At 45.7% G+C, this 27,500-nt stretch overlaps 1 protein-coding gene across 3 annotated transcripts in view; it reads right to left on the bottom strand.

Moving 5' to 3' along the window:
• htr2cl1 (5-hydroxytryptamine (serotonin) receptor 2C, G protein-coupled-like 1) overlaps positions 1 to 27,500 on the bottom strand; it is a 143,314-nt gene that overhangs the window by 71,595 nt on the left and 44,219 nt on the right. For 2 of the 3 annotated variants that reach the window (XM_069518655.1, XM_069518657.1), the window contains exons 5-6: positions 21,456 to 21,668; positions 5,212 to 5,507 (exon numbers count right to left, since the gene is read on the bottom strand). The gene's annotated coding sequence lies outside the window, so the exon portion shown is untranslated. The remainder of the gene's footprint in view (positions 1 to 5,211; positions 5,508 to 21,455; positions 21,669 to 27,500) is intronic. The other variant, XM_069518656.1, reaches the window with a different exon arrangement.

Below are 27,500 nucleotides of genomic sequence, written 5' to 3'. Positions count from 1 at the left end.
ATCATGCTTCTTGTGCAGCATTATTTTCCAGTACAAACGTATGACAGCAGTTAATTCCGAGGATGCACTTGATCCTTTATCATATCTACTGTAATATACATTTATCTAATGCAAAGACCGGAGGGATTTTAATTCAGCTGTATATTTAATAACTTGCTCCCTATTGGATGTTTCACGCTGCTGGTTTAAACGTCAAGCCAATGAAAAGCGGGCATGTACATTCATACTGTGAGATTACAGGAGATTACAACCAACCTGGTGACCCTGTTGATATTAATTGTGAGATTGAGAGACAGCTGCACGACGTCTGGTCGACACACACACAGTCAACAAAAAATCAAATGTTCCTTTTTTTATTCGACTGCATCTTTGCGACTCCCCGACTTTCTGTCCTCCTTCCCCCTCCTCCCTTGCTTCAATCCCTCTAATCACACGGACGCATGTTTGCTGTTCTCTCGTACAGATAAACCTTTTCAGATCTCCAGAGGTTTACGAAGCCATTCAAGGTCCCTGCGATAAAAAGCTCCGCGCGTAGCCCGAAGGTCGCCGCAGCTTTTCAGAGGGAGCCTTTCATTTGAGGCGTTTGCGAATATCCACCTGCGACTATTAGGAGCTTTAGAGTGCAGCGAGGTGACGCAAAAGCGTGAACAAGTCTGATCACACTGGAGAGGACGGGGGTGATGAAAGGAACATTGAAGTAGAAGGATGAAGGCGAGGAGGAGAAGTCAGTGGGTTTAGTCGAGTTGTCATGTGTTCGTGTTTTGTTCTTCTCCTGAGAGCAAATGTTAAGTGTTTTCTGTTTCCGAAGGTCTTCTGGTAATGTTATATTATATTATATTATTATTTCTGGTGAAGAACTTTTCCTTTTTTCTGTTTTAACTCAAAAAGAAGAACGTTTATAGTGATCTCAACTGGAGCCCTACAAAGTACCAATCAGGGTATTGATCCACGTTTTGTTTACCATCTAATCCCGAAGGATTAACTGCTCGACCACTGAAAACAGACTGTATCATATCTTCAGCTCTATAAATCCCTAATTACTACACTACCTGTCCTTATTTCATCCACTTGTTTCAATCATGCCGAACAATCCTGGACAAACGAAACCGGACAAAGCCTCTCCCAGTCGTAAATCTGCATCTGGATCCTGTAAATCTCCCACAGATCTGTGGTCTACTACCTTTGTACGGAAGGAAAGCCCCTCTCGCTCTCCTGCTTTTAGCTCCGGACGACCCCGTCCTCGCATGACGAGTCCTGGGTTTCATTACCGAGCTCCGCAGGCGGTTCCCATTCCCCGAGAGAATGAAAAGAAAAGTTCCCCAATCAATATTTAAAGAGCGAAGATGACTACATCTCATTAGAAGCTATTTTTGTTTCCACAGCTCAGAGTGACTGGACACTTTAACTCTTGAATTAGATTAAAAATCAAAGTCAACATTTACCGAAGAGCCGGTCCCTCACTTTGAGCTGATGTCTCACTGTGAAACAAAAGTCTGTTAATTAAGTTCTCATTTTGCTTCCTGCTTTGAATTTATTTTGCTGACTCACAAAAGCTTTGAATAAAATCGAGATAAGGAGGCAACAGAAAGAGCAGGCAGACATTTTGAAAAACGCCGGGTGTTAAGAGATACTTGTGAAAACAATATGGGGTTTTTTTCGGGGCCACTGCAGCAGTATCTTATATATATTAAGGTTTAAGTGAGGTTTAAGTCCCTCAAGGTGTCGGCCAGCTGATATATGGGTTTGGCTCCATAGAGAATAATAAGGTAACTGAGGAACTTTAATCACGGACACCTCTTACTTTGCTCGTATAGGATTCCAGTTTGACTTTTCGAGCCAGTCGCGGCTTCGGAAAACCCAATTTGCAAACACAAAAACCCTCCACCTCCATTACAAAGATGTCATCAGACCCAAGGAGCCTCTATATTTATCTCTGCTCTCCACTTGGAGCCAGAAAAGCAGCGCAACAGCAGCAGCAGGGAAGCGATTGATGAAGCTCGTGTGCTGCAGGTCAGAGCTCCGATCCAGCGCCAGTGATTTGCCGCCCTGACAGGTCGCAGGGTCTGCAAAGAAGAGGGCGGGCGCAGGGGCGTCGGTTGTTGTTGTGGTCGTCGTCCAAGAGGGACTGAGGGACGACGGCCAAATGAAATCCACTGAATAAACAACTGCTGCGGTCGCAAACACAAACAGCCGGGGATCGAACTGCGCCACTTACTGTGAACGGAAAGATCAGCTGATTCATTAAACCATCCGTCCCACCATCATCCGTACCGCTGAGCCTTTCAGGGTCACTTGGGGTCATGATAAGAAGAGACCGAGGTCGATGTGAAGCAGCGTGGGATCATGGGAGTCGTAGTCTTCACCACCGTTACCGATGAAGATCAGTTTTTTGAGTTTTACTCACGTTACGCAGCAAAGAGCAACGAATGAAACTGTTAATGAGCAACGCGGTGATTAATTCTGTTGACTGTGTCGTCTCACTCACTGGACTGAAGCACGACCCCAACGCTGCAAGTTACCCATGATCCTCTGCTTCCTGAACCAGAAGAGCTGCTGCTGTAACAAATCCACCAAACTGTTCAGAGTTCTTCACGTTCTTAAAGTTTCCTGCTGAATGTCGGAGATGAACTCTGGTTGCTAATAACTCCTCAGTGTTTAGAACTGATCACAGTTCAGCTTCACTCTTCAGCTGAATGCAAATGTACCAAAAACGCACGTTTGGTTCGGATGTTTGCATGTTTTGTGACACAATCTCATTCCACTTCATTCCCTGAATCCCTGAGCTTCCTCCTGAAAAGTATTTTCCTGCTGGATTCTGATCTCCTCCTCTCCAGTTATTGTTCCTTCAGCGCGAGTGTTTTTACATAGATTGTTTTTTTCCCCCGTTAGTGGCGATGCGTACAGCCGGCTGATCCACGTCGAGTAAATCAAATAAAGCTGGTAGGATGGATAGATGTGACATTTTCAAGAGGGGACATCCCGAGGCAGAGACATGTTTGTGTGAACATGTCTGACCATCTGTGTCTCTGCCATTTGTTTTAACTTTTCATTTAGCATCCGAGGTCCCTCAGGCCACGGACATTTCCATTTGTCTGAAAAACAAACTGCCATTATTAATCAACCTGCCTTTCTAGCCGCTATCTGTTCGGTGGCCAAGTCTTTCCACATGAACATTCTGGTAACAGCCCCATGAAAAACGAGCAGAGAGAAGGAGAGACAGCATTATTTCATATGTACATAATTACCTCCGCCGAGGGGGGTTGTGTTTACTCCACTACGTCAGGAGGATTAAGCAAAAACAGGATTTCCATGAAACTTGGTGGAAGAATCGGATTTTTTGGGCCAAAAGAGAACAATTTTCTTTAACATTGTGAGATCGGGAGTTTTTTTTGACATTTTCACCAGTTTCCCCGGGAATAATTCATGAATCTATGAGTGTGTGCAGATTGGTGTGGATCCAACTAAAAACCCAGATCCAGATGTTACTTTATTAAACTTGATGAGGCCCTTAGCGGAGGTATGAGCTCAGCTGAGTATTATTCCTGCTCTCAGTTTGGAAACATGATCGTTACAAGAAAATGAAAAGCTAGGGATGGAAATCCTGCAGGTTCCACTTCGTAAATACGCAAACAATCGCATTTACTCTTTTTTTTTATTCAGAAACGTACTACCTTTAATTGTGCTCAGCAGAACTCTACGTTTGTCAAACAGGTGAAATAATCTCATTGTGAGAACGTCAACCGCTGAACGTCAGAGTTAAAGTTAAAGACAACAGGTGGGAATCAAACCTTCAACCCTCAGCTGTGTGACACCAACAAAACAAAGCCAGTCAAAACAGCAGCGCACAGCTGGAGGGAACAAAACAATAAAGGCTGATGTTGAATTGAAACAGAATTCAAGGGGAAAGACAGAGAGAGAGAGAGAGAGAGAGAGAAACCAGGCGATGGTGAATGAAGAGTGTTACTGTGCATTCAGATGAGGCTCCGGCTTTGGTTTGTCCGATAATAACCTGGAACAGATTAGTCTTATTAAGAAGAATCTGCTCTGCTCTGCTTTGTGTTCCCCGGTCAGCTGGGAACGCTCATGGTCCAGACGGACAGAATCCGACATCCCATCACTTGACCAACCTTGGCTTCCACAGATATTTTACACTCAAGGCACAGCCGGGCGCTCTGGATAGATGCCTCCACACCAAACGCTGTGCATGATGAACCACCATTTGTGGCTCCGTCTCTCGGGTGTAACTCAAGGAATCAACGCTTGTTTTCTTTCTTTCTCACAGATTATGAAAGACGGAGGAGAAAGACCGAATACAAAAAGAAATTAGGTCCCAAAATGTCCCAAGCGCTCTAATCCTCCCTGGAGACAGGTGGATTAGCGGGGCGTTCATTGAATAAAACACGCACTCAGGCGCGTGCATGCAATCGCATTCAGGCATGTATCCCCCCCCCCCCCCACCCCCCCCACACACACACACACAGCAAGATGATTTAATTCCCAATTTGGTGCAGGTATTTGCTGCTGAATCCCCTGGAGCCTGGAAGAGACGCAGAAAAGCAGCAGAGCAGAGGATGGAGCAGCCACACCCTCTCATCTCTGAATGAAACCAGCAACACACACTCACAGAGATGATCACACCCTCCGAACCACACACAGCGTCCTCACAGGTCCCTGAGTCCAGCCTCGTGTCTGGAATCCCGCAAAACAAAGAAAATGTCAAAAATCTGCGCACATTTTTTTTCCCCCCCTGATTGTGAAGTGATGATTTCCTGCGTGGTAGGAAATGTCCACGTGATTAGCTCGATTCAAACACACGAGTTATGACCCGAAAATGTAAAAAAAACAAAAAAACATTAGAAGACTCAGAAGTTGCCTCAATCACTTGATGCGCGCTTCTTTTTTTTTTTTGGCACAATAGACGATGCGCTGCGTAAAAACGCATCCACCGCTCCATCCATCCAACGACGCAGCCAAGTTTCCACAATAACACCCAATCTGTGCGTTTGTTCACTTGCTCCACTTGACCATGTTGGACACCTCAGCGCGTCCAAGTCTTTTTTCTAACGCAGAAGGACAAACGCGTCTGCGTGACAAACTTTCAGCTCACATGTCTCCACACGAGCATCTGACCGTCGAAGAGCGCACGTTAAACCGATATTCGTCTTTCACGGTTTGTGGGTTTTATAGAAGAGACAAAAATCATTCACTCACCCGTGAAGACATCCGCTTCCCCCTCCTGCGTCCTCCTGCAGCTTGTGGTGTCCCTCTCCTTTTTTTTTTATAGCCCCATCCTCCTCCTCGTGCCCATGTCCTCTCTTCTGGTTGAGGAATGATTCTGCTCCCGGTGAATCTTCTGAACGGAGGTACGGAGCAGCCACGGAGCTCCTGGGCGGTGCAGGTTCAGTCTATCGCTCCGTGTCGGACGCGCCGGCACGGCACCGAGGCGGACGCGCCACCGGACACGTTCTGCGGTCCATTTTTGGTCCGGTGCGCACCCAGCACGCGTCCTGCACCGACACAGTGGATGAAGAGAATGAATACAGTGAATTCTCCTTCAAGTTCCGGGCGGAGCAACAACAGATGGTTATTTTTACGAGCCGGGATCCGTCTCCGTTGGGGAAAGTTTAAAAAACCGAGGAGCAGCGCGCGGAGAGAGGATGAGAGAGAAACGGCTCTTTACTGACTGGAGCTGAGAGAGAGAGAGAGAGAGAGAGAGAGAGAGAGAGGGAGGGAGGGAGGGAGGAGAGAGGGAGAGAGGGAGAGAGAGACTGCTGCAGACTCCGTCTCGCTCCACCGACCACGAGTTGACTCCTGGTCCCACACACTGTGACGCTTCCACCAGCTCAGAAATTCTAACGAGCTCCTGCACATTTTGAATTATAAAGACCCGCATGTGTTGGTGCTGGTGTGCACGTGCAAACCAAAGCTGCACGGTAGCCAGGGGGACACATTCCTGCGACGCTTGGTTTTATTCAAACCAGTGGACTGTGTCCCCCCGTGGACTGTGTCCCCCCTTCGGACTGGAGAAGCAGCAGGAGACTAAAAGCATATTGCGAAACATTTGTCCGGCTTTGTCCTTTAAACATGTGAATTTGTCCCAACAGATTGTTTTCATCCCGATGTGACTTCTTCTCTTTTTAAAACATGCTGATGAGTTTATGCAACAGTGCCACAGCAGTGATGAGTCCAATATGCATTTGTCATATTTCTGGTTTTATTTACTGAAACAATTATTAGGTCTCTATGTGATTATGTGAAATGTTTGACCCTGAATTGCAGATCTGCTCCTTAAACCTGCGTCTGCACCAAAACCTTACGGTTCCTTCAGGCCCAGGCTCCACCCCCTCCACCAAGTTTGTTGGATAAATACATTTGTATTTTTGGCGTAATCCTGCTAACAAATAAACCAACCACGAAGTTGTGATGGCTCTTTAACCCTCGGACAGAAAGACGCAGGAAAAAAGTCCCCCCCCGCTTTCCAGAGATGTCCAACACGTCCAACCCAGTGCTCACACTTCACTATTAACTGTTGTAGTGTGAAATGAAACAGGAATTAGGCTCTGGTCCCTTTGGCTTTAGAATTAATTACCTTTCAGATATAAATCCCTTCACTGATACTGTGCAACACAAACACACACATTTTACTCTTTTCCCACCGTAATGGATTAAAGGCTGCATCTTAAAACCTTCGTCACACTGCGGTGGCTCGACTGTTTTTCCTGTGACCTTACATTAAATTACACACACTTCATAAGTGGGTGGTGCTTTGCTGCGTTATATTGATTTGCACTCAGGTCTCGTTCTCCATCCGTGTGTCAGCGCGTATAATTCACGGCTTCAGGTAAACACAGTCACGCGCAGCCGAGCTCCCGCTGCGTCACATTCGTCTGAAAACTGGACGCGAGTCAAAACGCCGGCGTCACTTCCCGTCGCTCCATTTCTGAAATGATTTCCAGTCACGACACAAACATGTAGATCATTCGTGGTAAGACATGTAGAGTTGTAGAGTCTCGCTCTTGTTGACTGTGGCTGGTTATATATGGGCCTTTCTGCGCTGTATTAAAATTCAGGAGTTAAACCAATCTTATTAAATGTCACACACACACGGTTCTGCAATGAATAATGCAGAAAGTACCGAGCCCTTATTTTGTATTTGTCCTATAACGTGGCTGAAATCTTTTCACTGGAAACAATAAGTGAAGCAGTGAAAGAGCAGTCATGTCCAACACACGATGTATAAAACATCACATCACTGCTCTTCGCTCTGAGATTTAAAAAGCCATCGAGCTCCTTGTATCCTCGCACAAGAACGATGACGCGTCTTCAGATTATTCAACTTCAAGTTTCTTGGAAACCTGCATCAGTGTGTTTCATCTGCAGCTTTAAAATCACACCGAGAGATTTCTAAGAATTTCCCCCTCACTACCCAGAAATGTCCAGAATGAGGCAGGGAGACACGATGAGACGAGACACGAAGGGTCAAACAACAGAGCAGTAACAGATGCTGTGAAATCAGACGAGGCCACAGAAGAAAACGTGGCTGCAGTGTTCATCGGTCGCCCGAGGCCACGTTCAGACAGACGTGAGCTCTGTGAAAACACGTCACCCCTGTCGACCCAGGGGCAAAACGACGCCAGGGTCGTGCAGCACACGACTCTCAAGACACACGCCTCTGACAGGCGGCGAGGTGGGTGGAGGGCAGTGCAACGTTTAGGCATCTCGAACAGATCATTCTTTTAATCACTTGGCACCTTCAATTATTCGCCCCAAACCCACGAGAGTGCAGCTCAGGCTGAAGTTTTATTTCCAAAGCCGTCCGAGCCTGAGAGAAAACTAATCAGGCCTGACTGGAACCCGACAGGTATTTTTGTTTTTGTGTCCGAGCCCAATATTTAACCCGATTAGAGGCCTCGAAATCAATTAACCGGATAGAACCCAACACAAAACTAATTATTGTTCCAAAGTTTTTGTCTGAACCAGCCCACCAGGGAGCGATCCAGATGTTTGGGCTTCACCTTTGTGGAGCTGTCCTGTCGTCCATCTTTCTAAACCCCTGCTAACCCTGTGAAGCCGATACCAGGCAGCTCTGCTAATATCTTTCTGAGGCTGTAGAACAAAACAACAACACGAGCACCCGTTTGTTAACTGGCAAACGTCCTGGATTTCTTTACTACTTGGCACCGAGCACAGGATCAGCACACGTAGCCTATAGCTGGCTGGAGCAGATAGCTATAGGCCAGACTGGTGCAGTTTCTCATTTGGAAATCCACACTACACTGATGACTTGGCACGAGCCTGCAATTTATTTAATGTGAAGCCAAACGGCTGGTTCCTCTTCTCCTCCACACAAACGCTGCTTAGCCATAAAATCTCTTTCTGTGACTATTAAAGGTTTCACTGAGTCAGAGGACACACGTCTGACTCTGCAGAGGCTCTGCCCTCAAGACATGTTTGCATGATTAGACGTCAAGTCCGCGCTCTGATAACTTCCCCCGGATAAATCACGTTAATCACAAACGCTGCCCGCAGAGGAGCCGGTTTCATTTTCAAACGATCGGGGGACGAGACGGACACAGATATTCACAGTTTACTTGATCGCAGCCGATGTTAGTGATGACAGAAAAAGAAAGGTTCTGAAAAACTCGCGTATTAAAGTTTAGCTGCATCTCACAGCCTCCAATTTACTTGTTTAATCCTGAATTATTCCCCGGAACATCAGCGCACATCAAAAAGTCTTTCTGTGTTTTATAGTAATCCAGCAGGTTTTAACGTGAAACGCTTAAAAACAAACAAACAAAGAGACGGGGGTGAAAACATAACCTCCTTGAGGAAGGTGATTAAGAGGTAAAACCACGATAACATCACATAACGTTAGCCCTCTGAACGTTTTCAGTGTTTCCTGGATCAGTTTGATTTCCTTTTGGATCCCTGATGACCCTCGTCTCTCTCTCCTGCCCGACTGAAAGCAGCGAGATAAAAAAAAAAAAAAACACATTGTCGTGTTTTATCACGACTAAAAACCATTTCTGTCCCAAAACCATTATGCTATCTTCCCCCAGAATTACATCTCCAGCTTTGTTTAAAAATACCACTGAGATTTATAAAACCCACCATTAGAGCCCCCAAACCCTGGACTTCCTTTAGGGATAAAAGCTTTAACAGGCTTCTGTAATCCCGTAATGGTTGGAAAACCTCTGGGATACGTTATTGGCATTAAAATATAAAGAGATTTTCAAAAAGCAATGAAACACACGAAAGTAATGCGGAAAGAAATATATTCACCGCAGATAAGAGGTTTTATAGATTTGACTTTTCCCCATTAATCAGGCAGGAATCATGTGATCATGTAAAAATGCAATGCAAGCGTTGGAGGTTTATGTGATCACATCAATATTTACAAAGGCTCTGCAGCAGCATTACAGCGGTTATTGAATTATTCGTACGGAGCACATTTTACGATGTTGATTCATGCAATCGCTCATGCTCCCTGTGTAACATTATGACCGACGCTGTGGGAAGAAGGGGACAATGTGTGAAGCATTTACAGACTCAAAGTTTTACTGTTCTCTTATTATCTTGGCCTCCTCGCAAGTGTTTTTCCCCCCTCACAGAAAAATATGCTGCCCTCAAACTAAACTGGAAACGATGGTCTCTCAGCGGGTCGGGCGTCAGAGTAGCCCCGTTAGGAACGTCCTCCGCAGCACGGCTCTGTTGCACAAGAAGTAGACTTTCGCAACCTCCATACTACGACGCTTACGCTCTAAATCGCACACACCACCGTTGCAACGCTACCGGCTGGTTCGGAAACGCTGACACACTCGTTGCACATTTGTTCAACCTAACAGTTCCACCTCGTCCAAGAAAAGAAATCCCTGCTCTTCAGTTTCACCATCGCTGCTCCTCCTTCGTAGTATTTTGTGCAACTAAGCAACCAACTGCAGAGTAGACGATCTGCTTCCTGTTTACACCGGCATGCCCGGTGTACGTGAATGGTCTCGGGTATGTCAATATGCACAGAGGCTTCACTGATACGGGCCTAAAATGTTTATCTTAGTTTGAAACCGTGTTATTGTGGATATAGTCTTAAAGGTTGAGGACGAACAAACTACTTCCCGCTTCCAAAAAAAATCCTGATAGAGACCAGCACACGTTGAGTGCTGTTATATTTTATTACATTATAACTAGACAGTGTTCTCGGAGCTCAAGAGCTTCGAGTTGTGAGTCTGATGTAAGCGTGTGATTGATGTCCGAGTGAAAACATCCCTGGGTTTTGACATTTATGACGTGAACAGGACATGTCAGCATTATGTGTCACAGCTCAAGGCTTTTCATCAGACTCCCTCATACAGACTCATGAATATCTGAAAGTACATGGGTTTGATCTCTTCAACCTCCCCCCCCCCCCACCACGTCAACATATCAACCTGCCTGCTTCAGGACGGACTCACACAAAGAGCCGTCCCTCCTTTTCATTCATCGCTCCATCACTTCAATTAAGCCACGCTCAGATGCAGCTCCACTAAGGAAAAGCTTTTTGATTTTCTTTTCACTCCATGTTTCATGAGGAGCGCAGGCAGGAGGTAAAACCGTCCTCTCTCGCTGGAAACCTTATTAGGAGCTTATCTATAGGCAGAGGAGAGGGCAGAGGAGCAGCGTACACAGGGGGAAGAGGAGACAGACGTTGGAAGAGACACAGAGAGAGAGGTTTGTTTGAAACCTGGTGTGAGTCATATTAAATAAATAAAGCCTGCTTGTTCATATAGTAGTCCACCTACAGGGATAACAGCATGCGGTCCTTTCACAGCCTGGTGTGAGCGAGGCATTATTACATTTGTCCACGTTTTACTTTTGCTTCGTACGAGTCAGTGCAGGCCGTCACTCCGGGGAAGAAATCACTTTGTTTGTTTGAAAGTGCTTGAATTAATGTATTTTTCTACGTATATCCCGTGTTTTTCAGACGCGCGCTGAAGTCGAAGGAGTTTGCGAAGTATTATTATCATTATTCAGCAACTCAAAAGTTTCAGCAGCTTCTCTATGTGCACAGATGAATAAATGAGCATATAAAGGGTTAAAAAAAAAAAAAGGAAGACAATATAAGAAAGAACCTGAAGAACAACAGACAGAACAAAGAGCTGCGTCAAAACAAAGGTCAGCGGTGAAGTGATCTGGGGAAATATGACAACCGAAGACAAAAGAAGAAGAAAAGTTATTAAGAGGTTACATCAGAGCAAAGAACAACATGCACAAGCATTGTCCTCCTTCGACGTGACTGAATAACCACCTGCAGGCGTTTACATCCAGATGCTCTTCAATTAAAACGTACCAGAAGTCTTCATCTCCTTCACTCTCGACACCTTACTCCCTCGCTTTCGTCCTGTATCGTCTTTTTCCATCTCCATTTTTTTTATCTTGACACGCGACTACATTTGACATCTGTGTTTTTACCTCGAAGTTAATGGCCGACAGCCGATACTTCATGCATTACATGGCTGTTGCAAATACTTCAGCGGCCATGTGTCGGCTAACGGAAGAGCAGGACGAGTTTAACTTTCAACCCCATCCTCATTTGTCCCATCTTTAATATTTAAGGAGAACAGGCAGCACTTCATCAGGGATCATCTGATGCAACGTCAGATGGATTTTAAGACATTTCTACTCACCGATGTCAGCGATGATTTGATCTGATGTCTCGTTGAGATGCTCACCTGCTTCCTAAAGCCTCAGAGCTGCAGGGGGCACCAGAAAAGCGGGGTTCACCTCAGTGAGATAATTCATGCGCTTTAATCGTAATCAGTGACGTTAAGAAAAGATTCATTTTGTTGTTAATTAAAGGTGCACGAGCAAAGACATTAAGATGGAACTCTCACACTCCCACCGTTGGAGAAATAATTTATTGGCAAGAACAAGGTCTTCTAAAGGTCAGACCTTGGCTCGGCATTAAATCGCAGCATCAAGGCTGAGCGTAGCGTTGCAGTCGTTTTCATCATATCTGTCATTATGTGTGAGTGCAGCTATTTCTAGATTTTCCATGGCTCTCTCGAGTAAACAACAAATCTGCCTCATATTCCGTTTGAATATGAGACCTTAAACATCACGGCACACAGGACCTGGGATTAGAAAAGTTTCGTTATTTCATTGAACCTGTGCGTTTAGCCGGAAAAAGTTAAGAAAAAGAAAACGTCGCCAACAATGTCCCCGACTTTGAAATGCAGCGTCCTTTGTTACGCGGTGCAGCGCCTAAGCAGGTTCAAACAAAAAAGTGTCAAAGCAAAAGTGGCTTTGGGTTGGACATTGAAGCGTGTTAAGTCCTCACTAGGAACATTAGTCTTACAACAGAAAACAGGCCTTGAACGCACCATCGAACACGGTGCAGGTGCTCTGGAGATGAGCGGCACAGGTCAGTGGAGGCTGCAAGCTGTTGCGACATGCATCACCTGCCTCAATCAACCTCCCGATGCTGATGTTTGACTTTGTCGGGCTACAGGCTCCGTCTGTCGACCGCCCCTCGTCACCTGTGACACTGCACAGCGGCTTCACTTCAGGGTGCGCGTACGTTCCACCAGAGTTAAAAGCAACTTAGCGAGAGCGCCAGAGGAACGGGATGAAAAATTAAAGGGACTCGCAGATGTCACGTCATGTGTGTCTGATGTTTAAATGTCAGTCCCACCTCGGTGGCTCCATCGTTCCCTCGTCTGCTGTCGGAGTGCCTCTCCGCGTGTGTAGCATGTGCGAGGACGTATGTCACAGGCTGCTTCAGAAGTTCGTAAGTGGAATGTCTCATTTAAAAACATTAAATCTTCAAGAGCAGCATCTCTCAGCTTCCTCACAGACGCATGTAGTGAAGTGGGACTTTCTCCTAATGGCCGATCAAAAAGTGTGAAAAGTACATGCTGTGTACAATGTGTGTACTGTGCATGTCACAGGAGTATCCCACTAGAGGCAGCTATATTTCCTCTGGAAACAGGAAGCGTAAAGAAAGCCGAGACAGGAAGGAAGACGTTTGCTCATCCCAGTGTCCTGCTCACATTTGTTCTAGCTCACGACGCGCTGGAGCCTCGTGGTCGGCGATTACGTGTCAACCCTAACAAATCGAGCTTTTAGGCGTCATATCGATATTCTCCTTGACGCGTCCACTCCTCGTTAAGATCCTCAACCCTTGTGTGTAACCTAAACACTTAAGCCTTAATGCTTAACCTTGAAATAGCCTATTGACGAGGTGATGACTGACCAACGCGCCCTCACTCTGAGAGGACCCTCATTATCCAGAAATGACGTCACTCTCAAGGTCTGCATAGCTCACATGCGTCGTGACAAAGATAGACTTCCGATGACACACACACACACAGACACACACAAAGAGAGAGACATGTTCACACTCCTCTTCCGGCCGAATCATCCGTGTTGACAGGTAAACAGGTATGTTCTGTGTTCACAGCAACATACGTGCATCGATGAACATGGAAGAAGAGACGGAGAGCAGAGGATGTGCTGGAGAGAAATACGAGGAGGAGAAAACCCACGTGCACGAGCCTTCTCTATTACATGGTCCTCTTGGGGGGGGGGGGGGGGGGGGGGGGGGGGGTTGGAAATGAGATTTGTCAACAATCCATTCACCCGTGAAGCAGCAGCGGTCCGTCCGACTGTCACTGCCCCATCCACTCCGTCAGTTAGCGCGGCTCGAGGGGACGAACAATTCATATTCGTTGTCGAGGGAGAAAATACAACAATGTTTGTAGTGAATATTACGAAAACTGGATTTTAAAACATTACAGTTATCTGACTAAAGCTGGGTCGTTGTCTGTGATGATCAAAGACCTGAGACACAGTCAGACCCCCGTGTTCATCACCGATGATCCGTCCGAGTGTTTCAGGAAACTTTAATCAGGCTGTTTTTTTTTAATTGTTTTACTTATTTCAAGCTAATTTTTGACTGCTTCAGATTTTGGCAAATTCACTTTTTCTCTTCTGTTGGGAGATAATTTTGCATATTTTTAATATTATTTCTCTAATTGCTTTGTGCTGTAATCAGTGAATGACAGAAGCTGCTTGCGGGAGAAAAGAAATCATCGGCTCTTCTGGATGGATGTCTGTTTTTCTTAAAATGACAAAATCACTCTTTTGCCATGGAGACATTTTTGCATGATTTGTGGCGACTAATTCAAATCTCATTATTGCAGAATAAAAAGCTGTTTTACCGAATCTGCATTGAAGCGTAAATGAATGATTCCGTGTATTTGGCGTTCTCACATGAATTTAGCGTGTGAAATGATGAATGGCTTCTCTGGACATGGAGCTCACTCCCTCGTTCTTTTTTGGGGACGTTCTGGATTTTGTGTTCATGTGTTGAAATGTCTTTGTTTCCATCAGTGCGTTCCGGCATGGAACAGATCAAGTCTCGACAGGGATCTGCTGAAGCCCAAACATAAAACCACTTCTATGAAACGTCACTGACCGATATTTTGAAATGCAGTTTTCCATCGCAGCTGCAACATGAACTGTATATAAAGATGGACTGTTCAAAAAATGAAGCCGAAATATCCCAGATGCCGCCATCTTGTCGCGATTACGTCATTTGTAAAGGTCATAAACCATCACCTCCTCCATGTTCTCGGATGGGACATGGGGCCAAGCTGCTCTGAAAAACATCAGTCAGCTTCTGAAGGCCGCTAATACAGGCATGTCAGGAACCTAATGAAAAGTCTCCTCTGCCCTTCAAACATAACGACGCTGGGCCTGACAAATCTAAAGTTAATGGTGAAGCGTTATTTATAAAAGGACAAATGGCAACTTTTATTTATCTACATGCCTCTCTTATTTGCCCGACTCATCTATTGTGCTGCTAGCTGTCCCCCGACTGTCATCGCAGAAGGGTTTTTTAATGAGCAGCCAACTCTTCACATTCTGCCTTTCGCTCAGAATAAAGGCCAAGTGTTGCTTTGTGAGATTTTGAAAAGTGAACTTCGAACTTTCCAGACAAAGTCTCTCATTACAGCCTCTGTTTGAAAGTGGATTTCTGTGTCTGGGGCTGCATCGTCTCAGACAGTTCATAACCTGCCCCATTAACCATCTCCTGCAGCATCCTGATCCGTCTCTGTCCACCCGCAGAACAACTTGTAAAGAGACGAGCTGCTGTTGAGTGACAGACGCTGCGCTCGGCGTGAGAAGAAAACACCTCACAGAAATTGAATCGCACTTTTACCCTTTATCTGCGTCGCCACATGCTCCCACCGTGGACCGTGACTCCCGAGTTGTTTTTCGCAAGTCATAACGGATTTAATTTATTCAGGTGAGACAGATGGTTTTTTTATTGCTGCAGAAATTAAACTGATGCAACCCCCCGGCTGTATCGTCCTGCGTCAGCCGGCTATGTTGTGTTGATGGTGATATATTGACCTGATGTGGCGCTTTAATTAAAAATGAATTAATAAATACCGTCGGCCGACAACAGAGTGAATATGGCTCCCGTTAAATTTAACTACATCAATTTTTGTAGGTGACGAAAGTTACATTGCACTTGGGGTAAAGTAAATTCTAAAGGGACGTGAATGGACAGCAGAAATAATCACGAGGTCATGAAACGGTTGATTGGTATTTAGTGGCCAAGAATACATCCTCAACGTTTGATACCAGGCATTTCTAATACAGGCCGACACGAGGGGAACCCGACATGATCGCCTGCAGTTGTAGTTCATCAGCCTCAAATGCTTTTCCGCAGTTATCCGCAGCTTTTCTGTCGGCTTGAGCCGGTCCGGCCTTTCTCCTCTGACGCGCTTCATTAACACGGAGTATCGCAAGCAGCTCTGCTTCTCAATCCAAGTTGTGTTTTAAGTCAAAGATTTCAAGGACAATACAAGGAATCATTAAATAAAAAAGGATGTTTCGGTTCAATTTCCAATGCAGACAGTTAGAAGTTCAGGGCAGAATCATTACCCGCTTCGAATCGTTAGCTTTTCGACTCCCTGTTTGCCCCGTGAGGCAGCGTCAGAGTCCAGAGTGAAACTAAATGGTTTTGATTACCTCTGATCATCCTCCGCTCTGGTTTTCCTTTGCAGCTTTCTAATCACACACTGATTTGCACCTGGTGGATACAATTAACCACCTGGCAGCAGAATAAAGTGGTCTGCAGGAACGAGTCTGCATTTAAAACCTACGATCTCTGGAAAAACATCCAACTTGAAGTGACTGTAACGAACAAGAGAACACCACTGAAGCTGTTTGATGCAGTCCAGTTTAAAGGGTGAACTATAACACACTTTACTTTCTGGTGCATTAACAAAATCAAAATTGGGGCATCAGCAAAGGTTTGACAATAGCAGGGTTGGACTATGACTCACTGGCATCAACAGCCATTCACACCTCAACTCAGCAGACTCCAATGGCCGACGGCGAGTAATGACTCACAGAGGTTAAATACCTGCAACCTCGTACAGTCCATTAGAGCTAAAGAGGCCGCTGGGGCCATGTTACGTCTTCAAGACACACAAGCGAGTCCAGTTGGCTGTAAACACACGGACAACTCCTGTAAAAACATAACGCTGTCGCCCAGTCCAGAAAAAATCCTGTCGGTTAAGAATTCCTGGTAAAATACCCGACCGTCGCTGCGTCTTTCCGTCCAGCCAAAGTTCAATCAAACCCAGATTTACGGGAAAGAGATGGAGTTGTTGTCTCAGCTGGATTTTTCCATGAGTCCATTCATCCAACAGAAGTGAGGGAGCAGTGAAACACGATGGTCGTCCGTCCGCGTGTCACTGGGCTGTGCTCATCACATCTGCCTCATTAAACAACTCACTTATATTTTCATACATTATTGACCGTGGAGAATAAAAAAATCACCGCAGGCCTCAGAGAAGTCAAAATATGTGGTCGGCCAGGAAATGTTCTCTATGAGGTCAAAAAAAAAAAGTCTGAGACTTGTTTTTTTTTTCTCCAGCTCTGATCTGATCTGATTTTTTCCGACGGAAAAGAACATGTGGAAATCTACAGGGTCCGACTCTCGAGCACACGCAGACAAAAGAAGACAACTGGCAGCGAGGCGACACCGATAAAGACCACACCTTCTCCATGTTAGCAGTTGGGACATAGACCAAACTAAAAAATCAAAAGCGCACGTTGAACCCATTGACTTTCCGAACGCACAGACTCGTCTAAGATGCATCAAGACGCCAGTAACGGTAAAAATGAAATAGCTTCTATCTGTTCTGTTCTCGTTGATTTACGTTTGACTCGTTGTTTCGGTGGAGTCCTAATGGCTCTCATTGCCTCCTGCAGGGATCGGGTAAACTTTTTCACCTGTTCAGCGCCAAACGACAAAGTTAGAGACGATGCATTGAACAGAATCGAGCATTTAGCTGCTAAAGGAACAAACATCTCTCGGAGGAGGAGACAAAAGTGGGTCAACGTTCGACTGAGGTTCATCAGGTGACCAGAAACACGGCGCTGGACGTGTCAACGGGCTTTTCCAACATATTAGCCACGACAATTTCATGAGGCAATAATCAGTCAGTGTTGTGTTCGACCTTTCTGTTACCAAGCAGACAGATTCCTGCAGGACGTCTGCACACCTCTGCTTTGACTGGGATCTTTTTATCACTGTTTTCATGGTATGATGTTTTCTTGCATCATTTTTTTTCACACACACACACACACACACACCTGCGTAAAGTCACACAGGGGAAGTGGCGGTGAAAGTGCCGATACTCATTCATACACACACACACACACTTCAACGTGAAGAGTGTGCCGGGACTGATAAATACTGTAATGGCCTTTTCTACCAGTGCTGTGAGCTCGATGACAGGTTTCATTGTGCGACAGGGAATTATGGTAATAAGAGCGAGGACGGGCTGGACGGTGCCAGATGTAGTTCGAGCCCGTGGAATGGCGACAATCTCGGCAAACGTCGGGTTTAATGAATGGCGAGCGCTGGTGTGAGGCAAATAATTTTTTATGCGGCAGGGTGGATCCCTGGGATACTTTGTCACAGCCGGTTGTAATCGTCGTCTGGTTTATGGGCCCTAACATCAATTAGATCTAAGCAGTGTTTCAACGAGCACTTAAAACATGAACTAGCGTCTTCTGTGCGCTGACCTTGACGTCTGATTTCAGAGCGAGGTTGAAAATACATCAACTGGTCCACAGCAGAGGGAGGAGATATAAGTGAACATTGACAGGAATCGTTTGCTTTTTAACTGGCTGTGGGTTGTTTTCTATGTTTGTGAACAGCGTTACACAAAAACCACACAAAAGATTTCTGCAAAACTTGGTGGAAGGATGTGACGAGGGCCAAGAATGAACACATTAAAACTAGGTGCAGATCCAAGAACTTTGTCTCACTTTATTTAGCATTTTGTTTCACTCTTCTTCCTCTATTTTGTTTGTTCTATCAACTCATCGGGGACAAAACACGTCTCCAACATCTTCTCCTCTTTTAAACTGATGGTTCACCTCTGTCCTGGAGTCAACGCTGCTCCGTCCGTCCGCCTGCAGGGGGCCCACTAAGAACTGAGCCTGCACATTAGGTTTTCTCCCCCCCCCCCCTCATCCAGCTGACAACATCTGTTACTACACTTCACCTCCTTCAAGATGCCCCATCAGCTGACGTCCCCCCCCCCCCCCGACCCCTGTCCCGCGAATCTATTGATGGTGAGTTTGGAGAAACCATGAGATGAGCTGGGTATTCGACCCTGGCACATCAGACTTGGTGTGAGGGGACATTATTGGATGTATTGAGTCCATTGGACTCATTTAAAACTGCCCAGTTCATTTATTTCCTTTATTAAACATCTGAATATTACACGGTCTGTTCTGTTCGTCAGAATCTCACTGTGGCGTTTTGTATTTCCACTGTCCGTCACAGCTTTCCTTCCATTCTGAAGCATCTGACGCAGTTCTATTAATACACATCATTTGAACTGACATACACACAGATGGGCACATGTACACATGTCTGGACCAGCTGCTTTGTATTCACACGTGTGGACTGTATTACTGTATATTCGTCTTTTCCAGCTGCCGACAGTTTTCCCGACACTGGGTCGGAGCGGCACGGAACACTGACGACTCAGAATGTCGTGACTCACCTTACTTTAGATTTAGTTGCATTAAGACTTCAACACAAGAAAAGGAGCGTCTATCAAAACATTCTGGTTAGAAAAATATCTTTCATCAATATCTCACCACCTCGACTGCCTGGTGAGGTCGCCCCAGATATTATATATTATACATTATATATATAATATATATTATGCCCTGAGCGATGGTGGGCATGATGAAGATGAGCCGTACATGTGGAGAAGGCCGAAGACGTCAAATTGGAAAGATTGAAGAGCTTTAGGTGAGAGGAACAGACCTAAGTGTCGGTGAGCTGTAATCAAAAAACACTTTATCTCTGAATGTCCCGCCTCAGGCACAATAAACTTCAGATTTGACTAATGATTAATTTGTTCTTCTGATGTGGATCTGGCTCAACGAGAGGTTTTACCAGAAAGTCCAGTTCCCTCCACCACGCCGAATTAGAAACCACTCACGCGCTCAGTTGTTGGATTTACTGGAATTCAACAGTGATACCGGGAGTAAAAAAACATCTGGCGAGACTCAGCATTCCAAACATTTACAGCTCACATCTGCTTCAGAAATATTGTTCTTCGTCTGCAGACGTCTGGAACGTTTGATAAACCCCGAGAGAAAAGAGCGGTTCGACAGACGAAGGCTTCGATCTAACTTGTAGTCAGAGCTCGGGGCGAAAACTTCCATCAAACTGACAAACCCCATAAAATAAATAGATCCTCAAAAGACTGAAAGAGTGACAGAACGGAAGAGACAGAAAACGCTGAGTAACAAGACGGAGAGAAAACCTGACGAGAGACAACCTGCTGACTCATCACTTTCACGTCGCTGCTCAAAGCAAACTAACAGCGTGAGATTCTTCAGGCAGCGATGGACGAGACTGTGATATGCACTCAGTGGTCTAGAGCCAATCTCTGCTTCAGTCTCCACATCATTCACTGAGGAAGCTGCCATCCCCGGCTCTAATAGGCTCATCCATCAATAACTAATGGCTCCACGTGCGCGACGCTTCTGCTTTTCCAAAACTCTCTGGCCGTGAGCCCAGAACTTCTTCAGGTGGAAACAATCTGCACTGACGTCACTCAAATTCCTACAAATCAGTGATAGAGTCAGGATTTATGACTTTCACTCCAAGGGGGGGGGGGGGGGGGGGGGGGGTACCTGTCCGGTTTAATCTGAAGTACTTTCCTCAAAGTTACTGCACAAACTGAGGGTGTGCCCACGCTCATATGGAGCCCTCCGAGTTCACTGCTTCTTTCCCTCAGCGCCGCGTGTGTCGGACGCGTCCTCGAGACACAAGGTGAATCATCCGCCAGGCGGCTCCATCATCGAATGTGACGCTGAATTTCAATTTGCAGTCTGAGTTTCCACAACAGTCCGACAATCCCCTGCCCCGCTGCTAATAACGGTGCCCGCCACGTCTGACAATAACAAATTACCTCTGCTCAGGAAACTGAGATTGTCAGTGTTACCAGCCTCTGATCCGGTTCTTCAAGGATTATACCCAACCTCATTTCTCACAATCAATATATACATATATATATATATATATAAAGAAAGTAATATTTCTCAAAGATGCTTATTGTAAAAATACAATCGTAAAGATTTGTAATTTGTGTTTTCTGTTTTTATTCCTGCAAGGCACTTTGTAAACCTTGTTTTATAAATAAAGTTAATTATCATTCATTATCTAACGCTTCCTCGTCATGTTGACAGAAACACACTTGAGCTGTTTCTTAACGTATTTGCTGTTTCACGATAGAAACATTTCTATGGAGACAACGTGAGACTCATATTTGCTTTACAGTAAAACACAAAAAGCCCGAGAGAGGGATACGGTATTTCACCTCAATCTATAAACTCTATAAAGCGCAGGATTGGTTCAGGACCCTCCGGCACTTTGCCGTTTAATCTCAAACATCTTCACAGCACAGAGGAGACTCTGGGATTCCGTCAGCTCAAGATTTAATCCATGAACCCTTCACATCACCAGATAAAGCCGAGCCGCCCGTCACCCAGAAGTTAATCTGACCAGAGATCTTCATCCGTGACCACATCTCCTCACCAGTGTGCGTGTTTTTCATTTTGACTCACGTCAGCGTTCAGGCAACTTGTTTTTTGAAACCAGAAATAACCAGAAATAATCACACTGTGGTGTTCGTGCCCCCAGTGGTGGTTTATGATCTATTAGACTGTAAATTATTTATCAAATGATCATCAGCTGTATTGAAGAACACTTGAAACTTGAGATTGAGACAAAAACTCCTTAGGGAAATATTTACTGAGGTTATAAAGTGTAATTATGATGCGTGTATTTATAGAGTGCTACATAAATAAAACGTAATATTATTATTACTAAAGGAGAGGATCTTTGTTTTAGCTCATCTTACCTTATCTTATTGTTGTAACCAGTGGAGTCGCCTTCTGCTGTCGATTGAGAGAATTCCGGTTTCAGGCACTTCTGCATTGGCTTCACTTTCCGGCCCCGGAGTCTACGTCCAGTTAAGTGACCCCCGAGGAATCATCTGGGACGTGACCTTCAATCATCCAAGCGTGAAGACGAACAGCGGGAACTCTCAAGGATTCTCCTCCGCAACCACAACCTACGGAAATGAAATCACAGGGCTATACATAGATTTCTGTCAAGGACACAGTTTAGGAGGCAAATGTAATTGGTGTTCGCCACGTGTTGAGATTGGATGAAATAAAAATGAATAAATAGAATATGTGTTTCATGTATAATCTAATGCAAGAGAGAGAAAGTGATTTCCAGGAATATGCTGTTTCATCTCGTTTCATGTTGCCTTGGATTGTGTGTGTGTGTGTGTGTGTGTCTCCATGTTGAGTGGATTAAACAATAACCTGGTTTCACACAGGAACAAAAAACATATTTCTGCCTCTGTCTCCCTGGTGGTCTACACGATCCTCAATCTGGATCCGTCTCCCTCGTTGTATACGTGATGAAGTAATAATCATCCACAGTGTGTGTGTGTGTGTGTGTGTGTGTGTGTGTGTGTGTGTGTGTGTGTGTGTGTGCGTGCGTGCATGCGTGATGCAAGCCGCAGCCAGGGTCAGCCTGCCAGACACAATCCTTGACCTGAAGAAACTGCCCTAGTTTCCCTGTGAGTAATCTCTCTCTGCAGTCGTCTCCATTCAAATAAATACTGAAATAAAACCCCAGCTGTGTGTGTGTGTGTGTGTGTGTGTGTGTGTGTGTGTATGTGTGTGTGTGTCTGTGTGTGTGTGAAGCAGCAGAGGCTCAGACTTAAGTGAAAAGCTTCTGAGGGTTGATGCAAACCCTGCAGCACATATATATATATACTGATATACTCTAAATATTCAATATCACGAAGGTGCAGAAAAACTTCACGTCTCAAACCGAACCACCTCTTTTGGTCGCACTATATTTTGGTTGGTTGGTCCAGATCCTGGTCTGAGGAACCTCTCCTGGGTTCAGACTGAACTGAGAAGTCCAGAGGTCCCAGCCGAACCAGGAGTTGGACCCCGTGTCGCGAAGACATTTCTGCTCCGGGCTCAGATTTAGGAAAATGCTTTGCCGCCATTGTGTGACCCTAATACGATGAAAAGAGACAGAAATAGTTCTTTTGGCTCTGGATGGACACAATAGAAATGAATTCCTGCAGCATTGTTCAGTGTAGGTGTACGAGAGGGAGCAGGGACCTCTGCCTCGCTTTGCCTCCAGTTTTCTCTCAGACTCGACAAAGCGATCAAAGGCTTCTCGGCTCTGCCCGACGGACGATTACAAATTCATTCTCGCACTCTCCATCCCGATGTCGCATTAACTTACAGCGACCCGGCTGCGCGCCTCTGGAAAGTGATGAAATATGAATTAAAAGCACTTTCTTTCCCAAGTTCTCAGGTGTGGTCGAAGTTGAAAAGAGCTCGGCCTGACTAATATATCAGAGGGCCGATCACGGAGATATCGGTATCGTCATGTGTGTTGTATTCATCATTTCACATAATCAAGAAAAAGACACATGTATACAGGGTGCCATTGCTTAGTTTGTCCAGCAGGGAGAGAATTCCCAGAGTTCCCCCCTGATCCAGAGCCACACCAACATTTGAAGGCTTCTTTCCTGACCCACATCCTTTCACTACATCTTGTGATAATCCGTCCACTAGTTTGTCATCCAGCAGCCTATCAAATGCAGATGATTCCTCTTTGGTGAAGTGCTCAACTGAAACAAGCTCACATCTTAATGAAGATGCACAAGTGGGACCAATTACTGAGGCGAGGCGCATCACGCACGCCGGCCGGCTGGTTTAGAGAAGTAAAAAGAGCATAATGTATCATGTGTACCGAGCTTTTCATGAGATTATACCAACTAAGAAAAATACGGAATATATCTGCGTACTCAATATTTTGTTTTTAATCAAGATCTGTGCATTTCTCCCTGAAAGAAACATGAAAAATGTTTAATGTTGCAAAGCAAAAAGTAATTGAGCCTCTCCAGAGCCAGGCTCGTTCCCTTCAACACGTTCGGGTGGAAATCTGCTCAGTTCTCACGTAATCTTGCAAAACAAAACAAACACTGATGGAAAGTACTCGGTGGAGGGGTGGAAACATCCGCCTCTTGTTTCAGTATTAAAGTTTTTAATTATCCTCCATCATCCTGCTGCGTTGATGAAAATCCTTAAATGTATTTAAACCAACTCTCTCAGCTTCAGGTCTTAAAAATGAAAATATAAATCACATTTCTCCACAGCTCTTCATTGCACCTACTCTGAACATAACGCATTAGGTTAGCGAGAAATCCTGTGGTCATGGCAACGTCATGTTTAATATTGAGAAATATTAATTTAAAAAATTTTGTAAATACACGTCGGCTTTATTAAACGAGGCGAACAAGGCAGGGGAAGAGGTTGAGTCATAAGGGACGACGGTGCGGCGCTAACGTTGTGTATTTATACTAATAGAAAAGAAAGCTTTGAAAAGATGAGACTCTCCATCTGCAGATTTGTGCATGAGTGTGTGTGTGCAGCAATCTCTGGGCTGCTTTAAGCTTTAGGTTTCATGCTGTGGTTGAAAATGAGACAAACGATCCGGACCTGCAGGAAAACAGAGAAGAAGTTTTCAGCTATAGTCCAGAAAACTTGGTCCAGACATTAAGAGTTTGTCCTTCAGAGTTTGTCCTTCAGAGTTTGTCCTTCAGAGTTTGTCCTTCCGTTCACAACAGGGGAATGTCTGAAACGTTCAGGCGAGGGGTGGAGTCTGGGTAGAGATCAGTGTTTACGGCTCGTCCACACCGGCGTCGGCCCTCATCACCTAAAGATCTCCTCGTCTTTCCAGGTTGACGTCTTCGACTTCTACGTGTACGGCTCCTCTTCTTCACGCTGAGATATTCGTGTTCTTCCAGGTTCTCGTCCGTCACGTGTTCTCGTCAACACGTCCACTCGCTCACTGGGACGTTTCCAGATGTTTTCCTGTTGGAGGCTGGAGGCAGGACAAGTTCCGGAGAATGTCTGGAGCAACTGACTCGGACATTTGCGTTCTCACGTTCGGCAACTCCGGATAATATTTCAGAAGAAATGTCCGGACTTCAGCACAGGCCTGAAAGCAGCTACTGAGAAACGAAGAGAAAAAAAGACAGGAGAAGAAATGAAACGAGGGCAGATAACTCGAGATGAGGAGACAGGGAGAGAGAGAGAATTTTAAGATGCTGCCAACAGCAGACACACAGAGCCGGCATCAGATGGGAACGAGCGCGTCGCAGGGAACAGTCTGACAGCGGAGAGGAAAACCTCCACAACAAAACAAGAGAAGAAGAGAGCGGGGCCACAGCCGCTCGGCCGATTAGTCACAGAAAAGAGTTAGAACAGGGAAATTACTTGTAGAAGCTCCCGGAGGAATTCTCTACAGAGCAAAGGGGTTAAATCATTATCACGAGTGCACAAATCAACAGCGCGTGTCCCAGTAAAACCTGAACCCTTTGTCCCTCCAGCTCTTGGGCCACTTCCCAGTGAGGAGCAGAAGGTTTGAAACCTTTGGAAACGTCGGTGTCCTCCTGTTTCAATAAGCTTCAAAGATGCACCTCAAAGATACTGACACACACACACACACACACACACTAGCTAAGACGCAAAGATGCCGGAGGGGTTTCTGAGGTACTTGAATGAAACTTTAGATCGTGGCTGTGAAAGTTCCAAACCATTCATCCGTTATCCACATCAGCCTTTGAGGGCGGCAGGAGGCCGGAGCCAATCCCAGCTGGCGTTGAGCGAGAGGCGGGGTCACGTGACCGGCGTGTCACAGGCCCGTAGACCCTAAACAAAGATGGAGCCAAAATGTCGTGGAACACGGACGCTGCAGCTTGAACGTGGAGCCAGAATCTGCACGTTAGCGATCAGGGGATCGACAGAAACCATCTTTGAGAAAAAAGACATTTACTTTGATTTTCATTGACTTTCGGTCTGTGTCCCTTCGTCAACATGGAGGAGGCAGGGTTCACACGCCAGCTGACGTGTGCCTCCTCCTAACGCCACAACAGGAGCGCTGGGACGATCCAGTCCAAGGAGGCCCCACCTCCTGTGCTGAGGGGGTTTCCCTCCAATAACCTCCTGACACGTCCAATCTCCGCACTTTCAATCTGGAGAGATAAGAGAGTCAGGGGTTTCCAGTGAAACTTTTTTTTTTTTTGATCCCTGCTCGATGTCGGCCTTCTTCTTCACGGTCTGATTCATCTTCCCATCAGGGCGACTGACAAGAGAGAGAGAGAGAGTGACAGGGAGGGCGAGAACGAGGCTGAAGCAACAGACGGAGGGATGGAGGAGGGGAAGACGCAGGGAGATGTGAGGAGAGCAGGAGTTCATCATTTATATTGACAGACGTACTAATTTCTCTCTTTGTCAGACACCGTCTCTTCATCCATCCATCCCTCTTCTTCCTCCCATTTATTCTATTTCAACTTCCGCTTTCCACTCGATGGTCTTGTTCTCCTCCATTTCCTTGCGTCACCTTAATCCCTCTCTGTCCTCTTCTCATCTAACCTACCCTCCTCTGTTTCTTCTCCTCCTCCTCCTCCTCCTCCTCCTCCTCCCTGTCTCGCCTTCCGATCATTCCGAATAATTGCTCTGCGGCGTTCCTCGTTCCCCGGGTGCTTATCAAGCCGCGGCTGCTATCTGCACACACAGCGTGCCGCAACAACACCGACAACGTGTTTGCAATCCACACATGGAGACGCCGACGCACAGACACACACCTCCGTCAAGGTAAACAGGGTTGTTGTCGCACAGCGGGACCAATCACACACCACTTACGGCGCACAAATCAATGGCCCTGCAGGGGGGTGTGTGTGTGTGTGTGTGTGTGTGTGTGTGTGTGTGTGTGTGTGTGTGTGGGCCTCCTTGTTCAAAAGCCGTCACATCTTTCTCTCACATCTGTCCATCAATCACTAATCCCCCCAGAAGGACTCATTTCTCTCCCTCCTCTCATCTTCCTCTGCTGTTCGTCCCTCAGCGCGACAGTCTGAACGTTTCTTCACTGGAGGAAGAAGCGTTCACGTTTGACAAATGGTCGGAGAAGTTAATATCGGTCGCTGCGCATTACGTGATCTTCTTGATTCTAAATTGTGACCCCCCCCCCCCTCTGTCCACCACTGATATGAAGTCACACCGTGAGTTCGCAAAAGAAGTCAGCAAAACGAGACATCGTGCATGAATGAAAAACTATTTTTCTAAAGCTTCTCTTGCAGCTGCCCTTCAAAATAAAACGATAAGCTCACCACCCAGATTCTGTCCGACGTGCTCGTCCCACACGAGAACCTGAATCTTCAAAACTCAAACCGGCGTCGGCTCCTGCAGCTTATATCAGATCATAAAAAGAAAAACACGCTATGATGTCAGAAAATGATGTCATGTTGTGGGGGGGGGTCGTTCTGGTTTAATTGTTGTTTCACAACTTTAAATCGACCGTCTTCTTTTCACTCTCCCCTCATGTTCCGCTCCGTCATCACTTACAACAAGAACCAGACAAGAGCTGATGGAGCATAATTGCAAAATGTTTCCTTCCCATCACTGAGGTTCACCAGGACATTATCGCTAATGGCTGCAGAAGCTCTCCAAACTCTTTCTAAGTGTTGTGTAATGCATGGGCACTCACGTCGTCGTGTTTATTCATCGCGCCAACGTCGGTAAAGCATCAGAAACCAGATCCTGTGCTTCAGAGACGAAAGACGGCCGCAGACGGTCAGACACACTCACACAGAGCTTCCTGTAAAACTTCCCGCTCACGTCTATTGTCATTGTAATCGTGTTCCTAATGCAGCGGTTATTTTATTGTTTTTATTGCCTTTAAACGTCCGAGTCTGGTTTCAGTTCTTCTGTTGTTGTGATGCAGCACTTTGCATTTAGTGTCTAATGCACTGATGTTTGAGGGGAGACACTCAGTGTTTTTAACATTACAGCTTTTTGTGTGT

This window comes from Paralichthys olivaceus, chromosome 22 (genome assembly GCF_024713975.1).
Source record: "Paralichthys olivaceus isolate ysfri-2021 chromosome 22, ASM2471397v2, whole genome shotgun sequence".
Classification (NCBI taxonomy): Eukaryota; Metazoa; Chordata; class Actinopteri; order Pleuronectiformes; family Paralichthyidae; genus Paralichthys; species Paralichthys olivaceus.
The sequence above is the reverse complement of the archived record's forward strand: the minus strand, read 5'-3'. Positions and strand labels throughout refer to the sequence as shown.